The sequence below is a fragment of the Megalopta genalis genome, chromosome 11 (genome assembly GCF_051020955.1).
Source record: "Megalopta genalis isolate 19385.01 chromosome 11, iyMegGena1_principal, whole genome shotgun sequence".
NCBI lineage: Eukaryota > Metazoa > Arthropoda > Insecta > Hymenoptera > Halictidae > Megalopta > Megalopta genalis.
This window is the reverse complement of record NC_135023.1, coordinates 2,084,880-2,102,264: the sequence shown is the minus strand read 5'-3', so window position 1 is coordinate 2,102,264 and position 17,385 is coordinate 2,084,880. Positions and strand designations below refer to the sequence as shown.

Genomic DNA, 17,385 nt, shown 5'->3' with positions numbered 1-17,385 from the left:
TTCCGACTTCAAAATGTCGTGGCCACTTAACATATAAGCGACTTTTTAGCCGACATTTCGAGCTCTACATTTAATTATTATACAATGCACTGAAACACTTGACTGAGCATTCATCGCAGGTAACTGTTAGGATAGCTGTTAAAGTGATAAGGTACCCTGCGAGTTATTGACCTAAAAATATAAAAATAACTGTCTGTTAAATATGAGTTACCTAGAATCATATGATACAGCAACCATTAACTGCTATTGTAAAAAAATACTTAGTACCTAGAATTGTCGTAATGGGAACGTCAACTTCTGCCAATTAAATTCTTATTCAATGAAGAACGGCTCCATTCCATTCGTAAAGTAATACATTCAAAAATAGCATATCAGTCATCCCTTTCACAATACATACCTGGTTTGTGAGAAATAATATTCACAGCCTGTCTGTAATTTAAATGTTTACAAGCGAAAAATAGTTTATCAAGAAACTTATAAGAAACAGGAATGCCTTGCAGCGACACACGGTCGGCGATCAAATATCCATTCGAACTGTCTGCTTTCAGATGTCATGGATTAGGTGAGAAATATCTTCCCTGATGTTTATAAGCCTGGAAATGACTTTATTCTTTTACTATTTTCACGTGTACAGCAAACTTCGCTGATGAAAACGTCGCCAGCCGTGTACCGATACGGAATTATAGTCGTCGATTGTCAACAACAATAAAAACAAGTCGTGAGGATTAGCCTAGCTTCCGATGTAGCTGAGTAGAATCCATTCTTCTTTTAGTTTAATAGCGAGGTTAGGACCTCGTCATCCGGTCTGGTAACGGTCAGATGTAGTTCAGAACAACACTTTTCCGTCAGCCCGGCCGTCTTACGGCGAGGCCATGTCTGTGGACCGTACTGATCTGTTGGTGTGAGTTTTACGATGTACCCGCGGTGACGTTTGTATAAATGGACCTCAAAGGTCGTTACGTTACCTTTCATTTGGCATCCTTACGGGCATTCTTACACTATTGTTTCAGATGCATCGTAATCGGCTGATATTGGCTAACGAGACCGGCGATACCGATGCTGCAACGAAGCATCCCGGAGGATCGAGAGCTTCCGAAATATTGAACTGAAAGAAACAGAACGTCGCGATCATTCTCCAGCATTCCAGGAACGTGTCCAGGAAGAAATAAAAGAAGATCGCGGAGACACCGCAGATATGTATCAATTTCGATCGTGAATGTACACATGACCATTGTACCATTTTTATATCTTTACATTTGTAGCGACCAGTCGTGCGCACAATAAGATCTTCAGTCCTCGTGCAAACGGCCAACGTAATTTATGACACTCCTTCGAAGAAGCTATTTTTGAGAAGACAAGCTCACCACTTGATAGCACATGTTTGCACAGTAGAGTCTTTTTAAGAAATTCCTCAATAGCTAAAGAAACCGTCATAAATTAGGAGAGTTTCCGAAGGGTACTCGAAGCGGGCCCAGCGACCCAAAGGCCATGTGGTCCGACGTGGGTGACCCGGAGGAAAATTTCCACACGTTGTCACGTACAACTCATCATCCCCTCCGATTACCGAGCCATCCCGAAAATACGCAAAGAGCGTAAGGGGCGGGCGGTAAAAAGGACAAAATGAGCAACGCTGATTGGAAAGGCCCAACGCGTGGGGTTGACCAATCAGGGTTGTTCAAGAATTTTACCAGAGCAAACGGCGAAACGAAGAATCAAACTCGATCACTGTATCACGACTCGTCCACAGACATAGTCCGCGAAATAAAAAGAACTTTCTACCACCGCACGCGAGAGTACTATTAATTACGAACAGACCCTACCCGAAACATTTTTACATTTTTATTAAATTATTTCGTCATTAAAGTTATACTTCGAATACGCCCATCCCAATCCTACAAATACTCCGGCGGACAATGATAAGGAACCTCAATATTTCTGAGGATGAACACCTATTTGTTTATATACATGGAAAATGAATACACGTCACAATATGGTAGTATTTTTGACGTAATACATGAAGAAATGAAATAAATCGTTCGATTCATTTGTTATTTATGCAAAAAAGTGAAATTTTGTGTGGACGAAATGATAAGGCACTTTAAATATGGAACAAAAATGCTTTGACGTTGTCCCCGTTTTGACCGGTGGTCAAGCTGGAAAATGAGGCCAACTCCGGGATTTTACAGGCTCCTAGGCAGACCACCCGACATAATGCACGATATTCGGGAATTCGATTCATGACGCAGGAAAATTCGTTCGGGTAGAGTGCCAGGCGAGCCCACCTGAGACGCATTCGACCAGCCTATCTTTCGGACATCCGATCCCTTTTACCTGCGCTATCATGTACGCCGTTATAATTGTACATGCATTCGATCACGTACGCCACAATGACAAAAGGTATAAAAGAGTAATAAAACAGTCGTTCATTGGTAATCAAGCATAATACATTCCTTACCTTACTTATTAGCTCTGTATTATTACGCCACGGCTAACATACGTAAATTACTGAATAAAACCGCGCAAGTAACATGCAAATACGAGGCATAATTCGCTGATCACAGCACAATACACGTGTGCCAATAATTAGGCCAGTATCCTCCCCCTCCCCTATATATACTTCGTTTATGCTAAAGTAGCTACTACCATTTGGGACCAATTGTTTTTTTCCACCTTGTGCCATCCACGTAGACCGAGAATTTTTCTCATCAAGTATACTTAAAACCATTTATTTGTTGATCGCGTCTGCGATTCTGTAATAAAGACTCGACGTGTTTACATGTATTTAATCGTTTATTTAGGTTCAACCATTCCGACTAACAGTCTCCCATTCTGGGATAGTTCCAGCCCCGAACAGAAATGAATAACACATGGAAGGGATGAAGCTGGGTTATGTTAGAGGAGGAGGAAACACAAATTTTTTGAAAAGATGATTATTTATTGTATAATAAGGATGACGAAGAATTATGACAGAGGAAGAAAATTGTAACTTTGTTTTTAAAAATTAATTATTTAATTATTTATTTTTATTGGGATTATGGCTTGGATTATTTATTTACTGTACAAAGTTTTACTAAAACTTTTATTATAATTTTTATTTTTAAGAAGATATATGTACGTTATGCACGAACGACTGATTGCCCAATTTCAACTAACAGACCGCGACTGAATTTCGTCCGCGTATATACCTTTTTGATGTGATCCTCTCCACCAATTAAAGACGGTCATTTATCGCGTTTTACATTGTATGCTACCGCTGGTGTGCTCTAACGACACCGGCGATAATGGGTGTGTATCGCGGTGTGTATTTATAAATTACAGTTTATATTACCGCCTGTGCGCGCTTAAGAAACCGGCGCAATGAAATCTGATAATTTCGAACTTCAGTCCCAAGCAAAGTATAAATTAATTTTTGTCCGAGGCTACAGTTACTTCTTCAACAATTTTAGATTACAACTATTACTACTACTACTACTACTACTATTGGTTGTCCTTTTAATAAATATATGTACTATTAACTCTGAATACACTTGGTAATGATATAATGAGTAAAAGAAAAGTGATAATAATAGAGTACACCTATATCGGCCATGAATTGAATTTTGATGAAATCGAATCGATTATGAATTGGGTACGAGGTGTGAAATCCAATCGAATAAAAAAATGGATCGTGTGCTACGAATTAGTTCGCGGTCAATTAGTATAACAACAATCCACCACCGTCCCTGATAGATCCGCATTTTTTAAAAATTGCTACGCAATACATCGTTCTTTTCTAGCACATGTTTATATATTTTGCATGTTTGTATTTTTTCAGAAGTAAACAAGCTGTAGGATCAAAAATGATGCGCAACGCAGGAGTCGACGAAATGAAGATTATTCGAGCAAGAAATGCTCGAAAAATCTCAAACCCATATTCATTGTCAGAAAGCATTTCATCATCGAGGCAGGGATGCAGAAGAAATCACGTGCACGATCCATCATCGCCGAAGGATTCAACATTGTGGACTTACGGTCCGTGGTCGAACAAGCTTAGTGATAGGATATTACTCACGAACGTTTGCATGTTCCACCGGTTTAAGGAGCTCAGGATTAACAACAACAATGTGCGTCCCGACATTTCACCGGGACGTTCGAGCGACTCAAATGAGTTGCGAGCTAAGATATCTTGACGCAGTATTGGAACCTAATACTTTAGAAGAGACATTGTCAATTAAACAATATCAAGACCATACGATTCGTGGATTAAGAAATAGATTGGAAACAAGCGAGGAAAAACATTATGAATTAAGGGACGGTTAGTTTATAGGAAAATAGAAAAATTAATAATGATAAATTGTTATTTTACGTACCCGCGTGTTTAGAAAATAATATTATTAGACTAATGACAATATATATATATATATATATATATATATATATATATATATATATATATATATATATATATATATTATATAAATATATATAAATATATATAAATTATTAGGCTCATGACAATTTGGGGCATGTAAGTATTGACAAAGTCATCGATGACATAAGACAAATATACTGGTTTCCGGAAATGCGACAAAAGATTAAACAATATATTAACAATTGTTTGAAATGTATTGAATTTTAGCTAATTAGTGGTAGACAGGAGAGGTTTTTGCATAGTTTACCTAAAGGTGACCTACCATTTCAGACAATTCATGTGGATCATTACGGAGAAGTGTGGAAAAGGTTTTATATATGTTTTGGCAGTAGTGGATGGGTTTATACCAAATTCGTTAAACTGTTTGCTTGTAGATCGACAAGATCTGAATAAGTGATTCGAAATTTGACAGAGTTTGAAATGAAGCATTGTGTCAGATTGTTCGAAAACTAAAACGATACCGGATTGTGAATAAGTTTAAGTTTGTGTGTGTTTGTATGCGTATTTGTTGCATTCCGTAAGACTTATTTTTATTATTTCTTATTTACGTTTTGTGTAATATGAATTGTATAATTTTGAAGATCTAACTCTTGGAAATAAAGTTGTGATTCTTTGGTGACCATGGATGGTCATTCTACAGTTCAGGATTGGCTGAACTGTAGAATGAATCGTGTTAGCTGTGAGATGCGATCGATAAGAAGATTGTTTAATACATTACGATGTTTATTCGAGCCGAGCCTTTGTGAAATAAACAATTTAAAACTTCGACTCAGAATAATAAATTTGCCGATTCATTTCCTACAGTATCATGATACAAATGTAGAGCGACCAGATCTGGGATGAGATCCTGACTACAGGAATCCTTCCCAACTCCCCAATAGTTCAAGAAACCGAGCCAAAAACAAAACTATATCAGTCACCTCCTACGAAAATGCCAAACGAGAATACGCCCCAACCAAGGACCAAGCCATAATACTGCATGCTGTAGATGGTATTACCGTCAGGGACTATGCATTAGCCATAGGAAAGATAATAAGCCCCAGATCTATCAAATACATATCGAGAATTTCAAACGGTAGGGTATGCACATACCTAGATAACAAAGAAACTGTCAGCAACATAACAGCAATATTTAAATCAATTACCATCAGCAACACAAATATTGAAATCCGTCCTATGATTTCGCCGACCCAACGTATCGAGCTGTCAAATGTAGCATCGATCATCCCAAATTCAGTAATTGAAGATGCATTTAGAACCAATAACATCAAACTCTGCTCAAGAATAACCGATCAGAGCAGAGATATCTGACCCTGAATTTGTGCAGCTTCAGACGTCAAGTATACGTCGATATCGACGTCCTGAACAAATTTCCAAGCACATTCTTAATTAATTTTGACGATACCCTACACAGAATTTGTGCCTCTACTGACAAACAGATTTGCTTATTATACAAAAGAATATGCGCAATAAATAAACAAAAAATTTATGTTTCTACTAACTATAAGAAGTGCTTTATTATATGAGAAAACTATTGATTCAATAATACTATCATAAATAATAAAAGGGAGTAATAATTTTTATAATAATATCGTGTCCGAATATTAATGCGAGTCACTGTACTTGAAAGCAGTAATCACAGACCCAGATTTTGCAAACATATTAAGTTTCAGAAGAAGACAAGTCTACAAACTTGTTTATAACAAGTCTCTGAATATTCACCACTTCAGAGAAACAGATCTGCTTCAATTGTAATCAATCAAGCTATAAGCAATGTCCTAACAATACAAACACGAACGAAAACGGTTCCCAAACCGATCCGAATATAAATCCCCTCCCCCCGCATTAACGTATCAATCATCAATGATATATTCATATCGGTCTACGTATTGTCGAATATCAAGAAGGCAGGACAAATACAATGGAAATAGAGCCAGAAGAATCCAACACAAACAAAACGGAGAATAAGAGACCGCTATCTATAACATCAGAAGAAAGTCATATCAACCCAATAAAATTAGCGACTTGAATTTCAAGATCTCTGCTACAATAACATTAAAAAAAGATTAATCAAACGAACAGAACCACCCTTTTGCAACACGTGCAACCAAACTATGTCGACCAACCACGTCCTTTTCGAATGCAGAAAATACGAAATATCAAGACAAAAATACAAGATACTACCCGTCGTAAAATTCCTAAAGGAAACCAACATCTCCCAAGAAATAAAAACAAGAAACAGGACAATAAACCGTCGCTAATGACATGAAGGTCGATGCGACGTTAAACCTGAAAAAAAGATTCTTGGTCTTTTCCACAACAGTTTTCTTGTACAAATTCGTTGTATATTACCATCGCTTATCAAAAATGAATATCACGAGCCAGGCTCGCGAACGAGAGTTAGTCGCGATTCTTATAATTGTTGTTACAAAGCAGTTTAGTTATTAAAATTTAAGAAATCCCTACAAAATGCAAAATACAAAAGTGTTAGATAAAAGCAATCATAACGAATCCAGTGATAGTAACGTGTTTGCGCCAATCACAAAGCGTGTAAGGCGTATGATTATAGTTGGGAGTAGTGAAGAGAAAGGTACGACAATCATGGATTTGCCAGAAAGTAAAAAACACACCAATAGTTTGGAAGTATTCTGAACATCATGGAAAAAAAGCGTCTATTTTAAATAATTTAAGCGAGAATCCAACAATGTTAGACCTATTTTTTATTACATTTGATAACAAGTTTCGGGAAATGCTGACCATGAAAACAAATCGCTTCGCACATCAGACAATTCACGACGAGCGAAAAGACGGCATGTGGACGACACTTGGTATCCTGTTATCTTAGATGAAATAAAGGCCCATTATGCACTGTGAATTTTGATGGGTCAAGTGAAAAAAATCAAATATTTAACTGTATTGAACTAGAAGAGCTGTAGTAGAAACGCCAATATTTAGACAAACGATGCCTTTTAAGAGATTTCGGCAAATTTCGAGATTTTTACATCTCTCTGATAATGAAACTGCTGATAGTGATCACCGACTTCTAAAGATAAAAGCTATCATCAACCTTTGGAATGAAAAATTTAAAGAAATTTACACACCCAATGAATATGTCAATATAGACGAATCCTTAATGAAATATAAAGAGAGTTTAGCGTACAAACAATTCAATCCATCCAAAAGAGCCTGATTTGTATTAAAAATTTACAAATTGTACGAGGCAAGTACCGGTTTCTGTCACGGATTTAAAATATATACTGGCCAGTACAAAATTGATCGAAATGATAGTGCGTTAGAGAACGTTGTGATAGAGCTGTCATAATTTATAATAAACAAGGAATATACTTTGTCTGTGGATAACTGGTACTCTTCACCAAATCCGTTTTTAAAAATTACACCAGAAAAAGGCAAACGTAATCGAGACAGTGCGCAAGAACAGGAAAAATATGCCAAACGCCAATCAAAAGCATATTTTGAAGAAAGGAGAATGTATATGAAGATGTTGCAATAATTTGATAGCTGTGAGGTGGAAGGACAAGCGCGACGTGTATATGATATCAATGAAACACGAAACTGGAGAGATGGTCGAGTAATCAAACAAAGAATTACAGAAAGTAATGAAGCCTAAATGTATTCTGGAATATAACAAGGTTATGGGTGCAGTTGATCATCAAGATCAGTTGTTTGCCTGTTTCCGAATCATGAAAAAAGTCATCGAAGGATGCCGAAAACTTTTCTTTTGCATGTCAGATATGGCTCTGTTCAATACCTACATTATGCATAAAGCTATTCACAGTTGAAAAAGGGAGACTTATGTTGATTACGGTATAAATATAGCAGAAGCAATTTTACAAATTGTCGAATTACCGGACTACAAAATGCGTGGAAAATTTAGATCAGTTGAAACACCTCTTCGACTCCAAGTTCATACATAAATATAAAATTCGAAGCGAAACGAAGTGAGAATGCGCGAGAGGTAAAGTAGCTTCTGCCGGAATGTTTTAAGAAGTATCATACCGTGGAGGATTTCTGGAGTTGTACGTATTTTCTTATTAGATATTCATTCAAGGTAAACATTTTTTATGATTGATTTTTTTTTCTTTATAATATGCTATGTAACAACAAACATGATTTCTGAGGGTGAAAAAATAATGTATGTAAAATTTCAAAGCGACTGGATAACGGTAACCCGTGTCGCATCGGGTTCAGAGATTTGAAATTTCTATTATGTACGTTAATTTTAATATAAATGTGTACCACTGTTTTAGAGGCGGTACTAAATATTTTTTATAATAAAAATGTAATCTTACATGTATATAATATTATCGTGACTTAATTTAAAATTATACGTTATAATAAAATTAATTGAAATATCTTATAAAATGTCACATACTGATCAATATACGGCTTTTATTCAGATTGATTTGCTGGCATCTGGATGACGTCACCGATAATCTACTAATACTTGTAAAATAAATTGTTTATTATATTCATTTTTCATTATAATAAGCTATTACATTCCGTGATAAACTTCAAGCCTCGTCTTACACTGTCATTAACTAATTTTAAATTCCTTACTATTTCTAAGGCTCTTTTATACGTTTCATCGCTTTTCGGAATGGAGGGATTATTATATAAAAATGCTCATTCCATTCAATCAGACACGAGAAAGCTTGAACATGATTAACTAGACATTATAAGTACGATTATAGGAGAACGATGCACCCCGATACATGTCATACAATTTTTATTAGGCTCTCAGGAGGAAGAAAGAAGAAACGTAAATGAAGAAACGAAAGAACTTCAAGAAGAACCGCAAGATATGATTTTTCACAGTAACGAAATTGTGAACAGAAATTACGTATTCTAATCGAGAGAATAACATTTGAAACTGCACACGCTCCGACGAACTCTCCTCACTCTCTTTCATTTCTCGAGGCCCATACCCAATAATAACAATCACATTCACATTCTCCCTGTTTTTTATTATGTTGACTTATATGTCTAATCATGTTTGGAATAATAGAAAATGTTACCTTTTATCTTTTGTAATAAACTTGTTCCGTTCCGTAGGACCTCCCGTAGAATCCTCATCCGCGGCATAAATTCGCCAACGAGCGAACGCAATCGCGGGTCGAAAAAGCTCGACTCGCTTCGCACACACATTTTGGTCCTTCGAGCCGGATCCGCGACACATTCCGGTCCCTCGAGCCGGATAAGTGCGAAACAAACTGGTTTAATTGATTCGGTTAATCTCCCGACCACAAGTCTGGAAATATGTAGTCCTATGCTTTTCTGGCCAGTGCTCAGTCGATACACTTGACTAAACCAATTTCACACCAACCGATGATTTTCGAAAAAGAATTTCATAATTTTGGTATTCTAAATAATGTTGTATACATAATAAATCTCACAGGTGTATTTTAAAAATTGGTGAAAAAAATTTCTTTAATGATATTACAATAATTTAAATCTCTGTAGTTTCGGGAAAATACTCTATATACTATATTGTAGTACCATATAGTGTTTGTTTGAATTAGTTTTATTTATTTTGATCTTATTTTTATTAATAAATATTTAGCGTTATTTATAAAACTTACATTTGTAGGATAGTAATGCATAAATGCTAACTGAAAACGTGATCATTTTTTTATATCATTATACTCGAGGTAGGAAAGTTAATTCTTAATTCTATCAATTCAAATGAATTCTGCAGTATTTATGGAGTATATTTTGATTCCAATAGATCATTTTGGACATATGTTGCACAATGTAGTCATCGAGACGAGCTTTTCTATTTCTTCCATCGAATGTGTCGACCCGATGTCGCGTTCAGTGATGGTTCGTGAAAGAAATTATTCGTAATGAGACTTAATTCTGTTTGTACTATACACAGTATTGTACTATAAGGAAATTATACATATATCTGTTTGAACCGTTCAAACGAACACGGTAACTCCTACTAACGTATAGTTTAAAGCTAACGAGAAGACTTTTGCGACCAACGTGTCCGCACTGTGTATAGTCGCCTTCTCGTCAAGTCGGAATAATGCATATAGCGGCTTGAGTACGAATCATGCATAAATAAAGTGTGGATAGTAAAGTATTACTATATTACTTTCATGCATGCTATAGCGAAGACAACCTGCAAAATTGACATCACTTTTATCAACACTAAATTAAATCGTGGGTTTAAACATGAATGTTGAGTATTATCAAAATCTGAATCATAATAACGTTCTATGTGAAATATATAATAGAATGAACCATCTACATCTTACAGTTGTATGTATTTGCGTAACCGGAGTATGAAGTTTTGGAAATATGTAGTACTCAGGAAGGCTCATAAAGTGCAAAAATAAGTTAAATGTTCGACAATTTTCAAAATTACTAGTTCGTTATTCTTATAAAAGTTTATGTTGCAAATATATCTTTTCGTTGGGAACTCTAGTAGTGTTGGAAGGATGAATTGGATAGTGGACTGTACAGTAAAGAACGCTAGTGTAATAACACTAAATATATTTTAACCAATAAGATTTGTACAGAGCAGCATAATATACAATAGAATGATAAAATCTATTGATGTATCATGAAGGTCACGAATTTATACGATCAAGCGATCAATTTATGATTACAAAGCTGTAGCGAAATTTGCAAGTGCAATTGATTATAGCGAAGCTAGGCTGCAAGCACAAAAGTATACAGACACTGGACTGCAAGAGCAGAGAACTTAGAGTTATATATACTAGCGCAACTATATGTATCTACGTAACAGTAGTTGATAACTAATGCCACGTTCGCGGTGTGAGGGCCTATTTATTTCGTTGTGAATATTGAAAACTAAGCAGCATTGAAAGTTCGTTACAGTGCACGAAGGCAATGACCTAACGAAGAGCGCTGCATGGGAAACAACGAAAAATAGGTAACGGATTTGATATTGGGATTATTGGAAGGTGATAAATACATTGCGACGCTGCAAAAAAAGACTGTTTGAAGTGTTTACTACGGGTTGTCTACCTGGACGGGCGTCGAACTCGAACAGCTGAGCTCGACTTAATGTAAAAAAACTAACGTCGCGCTAGAGTTCTTATGCATCGAACCAAGTGATACCAGTAAAGAGGAGGTAATGGACTGCATTAAATGGAACATTCAGATTGAGAATACTCCATTTTTTATTACTGCAGAGCTATGCATTCTTGGTAGTTTGCAGAACATTTCTTGTACTCTACGCGCCCGAAATAACTAAATGTTTTCCTAAAATGGTTATAATATGGAGGAAGAAAAGCAATGTAACAGTAGTCGTTGGTTTCATTAGTCGAAGGCAACTATGGCTGGATACGACAACGTTACTTACCTAAGTATTAATTACAGGAAAATATAGCCATTTTCAAAGAATCATAAATTAACTTCACAACTATCGACTTCAATTTCCAAAGTATTTCAGAATAATTGCTGATTAATTCAGGGTTACAAAATTTCAAATAGTGTACATAACTAGAAAAGTAACGCGCAGTGGATACATTCTTGGTATACTGGCAACAAATATTAATCACATAATGAAAAATAGCAAGAATGCACGATTCCTAGTAAATATTGAAGTGGAAATACAGAAAGCAGGAATTTGCTTGCTTGATGATTTACAGTTTTTGCCGTCAACAAAAACAGATTGGGTCAACATGGAAGTTGAGTGATGCAGTTTTCATGTCAAGATTCACGTCAGTGTTCAGCAGATATCCAGATGACTATTGCGGAAGTAACCAACAAGAAAAGTAAGACTACATTGATCTGAATTTCGACGTACTTTTGAAGCAAGGCTTTGAGAATTGCTTTTGGATCTTCCATACCAAACTTTCCTGAATTTGGTTAAGAATCTGAAATATTTACTTCTCGGGGTGAACAGGACCGGAAGTGTTTCTGCGAAGCCGTGTATATTATCTATGAATCAAATTGTGCAGTAATGGTACCAAGAGTCATTGAAATCTGGATCGGTAATTTTTATTTACTCGTCATTATATGGTGTTGCCTTCCATTAATTAAAAACTTGCAACCATATTTGGATAACAAGCAATACAGCTTCAGAGGATTGATTTCTCCATTCAAATCCTACTGCCACTAGAGATATTGCTTTCTCGAGTTCGTTGATCAATTTACTGTCTGCTTCCTATTCTGACACGATTAAATCAAATACTCTAGATGTATAAAAATCCATGTTTAAAATGTTTAAGTTGGAACATTCATTCGATGAAATTGATAATGCAGATTGTCTAGTTGTAGCAACTTTTTCGAGGACAAAACCTTGTTGTTGTCTATTAAGTAAGCTGTAAAGTTAAAAAGTAGGTGCGTCGAATCTTTTCGAGCAAACTCAAGCATTTATAGCATTGCAGAGTTAATGCAATTAATAAACTTATTTCTGAGGTTTTTCATAGTAGTGTTATTGGTTTAAATAGGTCTATGATTTATATTGGACAGTATTTATCGCAGTTCTTCTTGTGAAATGGAACCGCATTGTATATTATGTGCTTGAGTACGAACGCTGTGTATTTCGAACCTACACTGATTGTGATACACTGCATTGGTTTAGGTTGAAGTACGGAAAAGACTCGGTCAGGAAAGAAATTTTTCATTCTTATTGGAGGTTTTGTAAACGTTTTTAAAAAAGACAGAAATGGTAAATGTTTATATTGTTTATATAACAGTGCAATACATTCTTCGCAATATTTCGGGTCGTAACATTCCAATTTGAAAAAATCCTTCTCGCTAGCATTGTTTTTATGTGAAATGAAGTCATTTGCATAATTTGGGCTTGATCGAGTTTCGGAGATGCGTTCGAGACTAGTTTCGGATTGACAATACCTTTTTCAGTAAACTTGACAATTTCGAATTTGACGAACGTCATCAATTAAATTGTTAGAATATTCAAAAATCTTATTTCTCTATAATCATAAATAAATTATTCTTGATGATATAATTAAATAAGTCAATGCGGGTGAACTCCTGGGGCGAATTTTACTTCTGTATTCTATCGTATTCTGTAGATGCTATTTTTATCGCTGGTATGCAGGGTTTCTCAAAATAATGTTACTTGAATTGACCTCAGGAACCCTCCATTTCCGCAAGTAACATAATTTTGAGACACCCTCTATATGGTGTCAGAATGTTCACTTTACTGTACACTAGAGGTAAGCAGGGATCTGAGATTTCAGGATAGAGTCGGGTCGAAAATTTCCTTTGAGTTTGGGTCAGAACCCGAAACTTTTGGTCCCGAAATGTTCAGAAATATAGTGTATATTACATATTACATGTTACTTGTGAACTCGCCATGAAATCTATATAGCGGGGCAGTGTCCTTCGGGAGCCGGTTTTGCAAGTAGCACCTTGCTTCTAGGCTCCTGGTGAAACGCTGACGAGTGGTTGTTTTTGGTTTATGCTGTGATGTTGGATCCGTTGCTGCCTGTAATCCAGACTTATCAAGTGAATTACGTGATTGTGGTTACTTGCAGGATGTAAAAAATTCATTTTAATGAGTGACTGAAGGAGAAAAATTTGCAAAAAAACTCCGGCTTGAGAGGATGCCGTTGAATAATATGGTGAATAATATGATTATATTGTTACGGTGACTTGTCCGAATCAAGTCGCTGTAACGTGAAACTGCCCTGTTGTGAACAACTCCTTAAAAAATAATAGAAGATAGGTGTTGCCACGGAGAGTGTTACCAACGGACAATCGGAGAGTCGAAATCGGACCGTCGAACGAGCAACATTTCAAATTGAAAGATCTGAACTATAATCGTATTGAGTTGTATTATAGTTTATATTCTTTATTGTAAATATATATAAAATGCCGCGACGCGAGAGAAACGGAGTGATTCGCAACAATATGATAAGTAGAGGATAGGTGTGGAGAGGAAAGGAGGGTAGGGTGAGTCAGCGATGAGGAAGTGGGGGTGTTGAATTGAGTGAGTAGTGGTGTATTACCATTTGTTGCTTTGAGTGTGATGGGGTCAAGTCAAGTTGAATTAGGATTGTACGTGGAAAAGTGCTGAGAGTTGGAGTTAACTATTTGTTAAGGCTCGAGAATTAGTAGGTTTCAAGATTATTGGAGTTGAGAGGAAGGGAAGGAAAGAGGAGTTCGTTGTTATGATTGTTGTACTTTGTTGAGCTTGTAGCTCCTGTAGTGGTTGTTGCTCTAGATGACGTGGAGAACTTCAACGTTGAGTGTTCTGTTGAGCAGAGGGAGTGTACAAGATCTGTGTGTATGGGCTATAATTGCCGCAGTTTGTTGGTTATAGTTGCTTGAGATGCGTCATGGACGGGGGTAAATGAAATGTAATTATTGGACGTGCGAATTGTAAAAAGAGATAATAGGAGTGCAATGCATGCAACCGCGCAGGAACATTTGCTATGTTACGAGCCGAGGGCCAGGCAGCTTTGCGTGGTCAGAGGTTCGATGCGATTGGGATTTTTTATAAGGGAGATTGCGTGGACCAGCCGATGCTTCTTTCAGCACGGATGGCTACCGAGTAATCAGGATAGGATTTGGATAAACTGGATAGGATGAATAGAATAGATGATAGAATAGAATAGAATAGAATAGGATGCCTCGTAACTTTTGCAAGAAAAATTGAAGATACACCTCGAGTAGTTGTTTATTGGTTAAAAATTTGTATATTATTAAATAATTAAAAATATATGATAAGTTAATTATATTTAAGAATAATGTTAAGATGTAAAGATTTATAAATTTAGATTACTTCTTTTGAAGTAGAATTGTTAATTAATCTATGAATATATAAAGATATTTATTAAATATTAATTATTTGTTTAATGGATCCATTAAAATATATCTATGAGGACAGATAATATTTCTAAATTTATAGTTGATCTATTAAAAATATATATTAATAAATTTAATAATCCTGTGATTTTTTTATATTTTATAAATTTATAATATATATTATATAATTCTCTAATTATAGTTAATTAATAAAATATTTGAATAAAATATAGATATTAATATATATTATAATAAAACGTAAATATATATTTAAATATGTATTTATTATACAGGGTGTCCCAAAAATGTCTCGCAATACGGAAATGTGGGGCAGCTGAGATCATCCTAAGTAACTTTTTCCTTCGCGAAAATGTAATCTGCAGCTTTGTTTACGAGTTATTAACGAAAAACACTGACCAATGGGAGGTGACGGCGCGAAGTTCGAGAGCCCGCAGCACGAGACTTTGACAGAAGGTCCGGACGGACTCGAGCCGCGTTCGAAGTACTGAACAAGTCACGAAGCGTGAAATTTCCGGATTTTTTTTTACTATGTGAAAGTGATATTTTTAAACAAAGAGCTGTTCATCTTTATTTTAGAACGTCTGAATATTATTTATCATTTTAATTTTCTAGTGTGCATGACACCTCATGGGTACCATATGAAATTTGTATGCAAGGTGTACAGTGAAGATTAACAAAGTTCGTAAATGATATTTTAATTTAAATAATTCGGTGTCCGAACAGAATTCAACGAATGATTTGCAAAGCTGATTTAATAATAAATAATCGCATTAAGAAACGTAAAGGATTTGTTTATTAGATCGACTTATTATCGATTATCGTGAGAATGTATCGATGTCCTCTATTGTCTATAGCATATCGTAGAACCTCGACGATGTCGGCTTGCCAGAGATTGTTACGTAAAGCAATACCAAGAAGTATAAAAAAAGAAGGAGTTGAGCCGTTGCCCAACTCTCTAACTCTTTATTACAAATAATACAAGTTTTATATGATTTACAATAGTTTATACCGAGTACAATAGTTCCGTAGCTGGTGGAGGATTCGTCAAGGCTGAGGTTTGGTGCGTTGGAGACTGGTATTTATATCGGTCTTTGTCAGGGGTTGGTGCTTCCAGAACATTCGGCGACGGGGCCATGTGCAGGATCTTGGGTGGGTTATCTTCCGGATGACGTAGTGTCTGTGTGTAACATGAGAATGTATTAAGGCCCTTACAAGATCGTCGAGTCCTCGCACGATCGCTCGCCTGCGCGGGAAGAAACGCCTCGCCGGAGCATGCAGTTCGTTCACCAAGTTTACTTTCTCATCGCTCATGATTACCACTGACACCTCTCTCTCTCTCTCTCTCTTGCTTTATCGGGTCCGCGGTCGCTTCAAAACGAAAGATGAACGAATTCTTCGTTTAACTTTATGCTACCGAGGTTTCTCGGTTCAATCATTATCTTCTTCATCTATGTTTCAACTCAATATTTGTAAATCTATCGTTCCAATTTTCGTCCACAGATATCGCTTGATTGGTTTCGCAGCAATTCCAACGAATACTCGTTCTATCGAACCACCTGTTAAATTTATCAACAGGCATTTCATTCATTACTGCAGTAACGAGTATCGAACGATTTAATTTATAATCAATCCGACTTCTTCGAAGTTCTTCGATTGCGGATATTATTTCGTTGTCGTGACCAGTGGGCCCGGCATTTTTCGATGCCATCAGCAATATCAAACGATACACCAGCTCGTTCGGATCGTCCCAATGCACGTAATCGATTGGATTGTTGGTTACGCGCATCATCGTTGGAATTTGTATACCCTTTCCGCGCAACGTCGAAAACATCGGTCCTACGATAGTTTTGTACTTGTAACCCTTATTCCCCATCATTTGGTTACCTCGCTGATGCGCGCGCGTAGCGATGAGAATGTTTCTGTAAATATCCTTATCGACCTCGATGTACAGGTTCTCGTCGGGTATTCTTTTGAATATCAATTCGTAGAGACCTGATAACGATATCGTCGTTGCTTTTAACATCAAACGTGGTGTTTCCAAGTATCAGTTTGTCATTATAAAAATACACTCCATACACGTTGTCCAAATTTTTCGGTGGTCCGCTAAAGGAATTGCGCAAGTATTTGCTGGCTAAAGGTCCAAGATTGTTGAACAAATGTTCTTATTCGTCGCGGTGCGA

At 36.3% G+C, this 17,385-nt stretch overlaps 1 long non-coding RNA gene across 1 annotated transcript in view; it reads right to left on the bottom strand.

Annotated features, from left to right (window-relative positions):
* Positions 1-974: 974 nt before the first annotated feature.
* Positions 975-17,385, bottom strand: part of LOC143260264 (uncharacterized) — a 35,514-nt gene continuing 19,103 nt past the window's right edge. The window contains exon 3 of the long non-coding RNA XR_013034398.1: positions 975-1,105. This is a non-coding gene — a long non-coding RNA (uncharacterized LOC143260264). The remainder of the gene's footprint in view (positions 1,106-17,385) is intronic.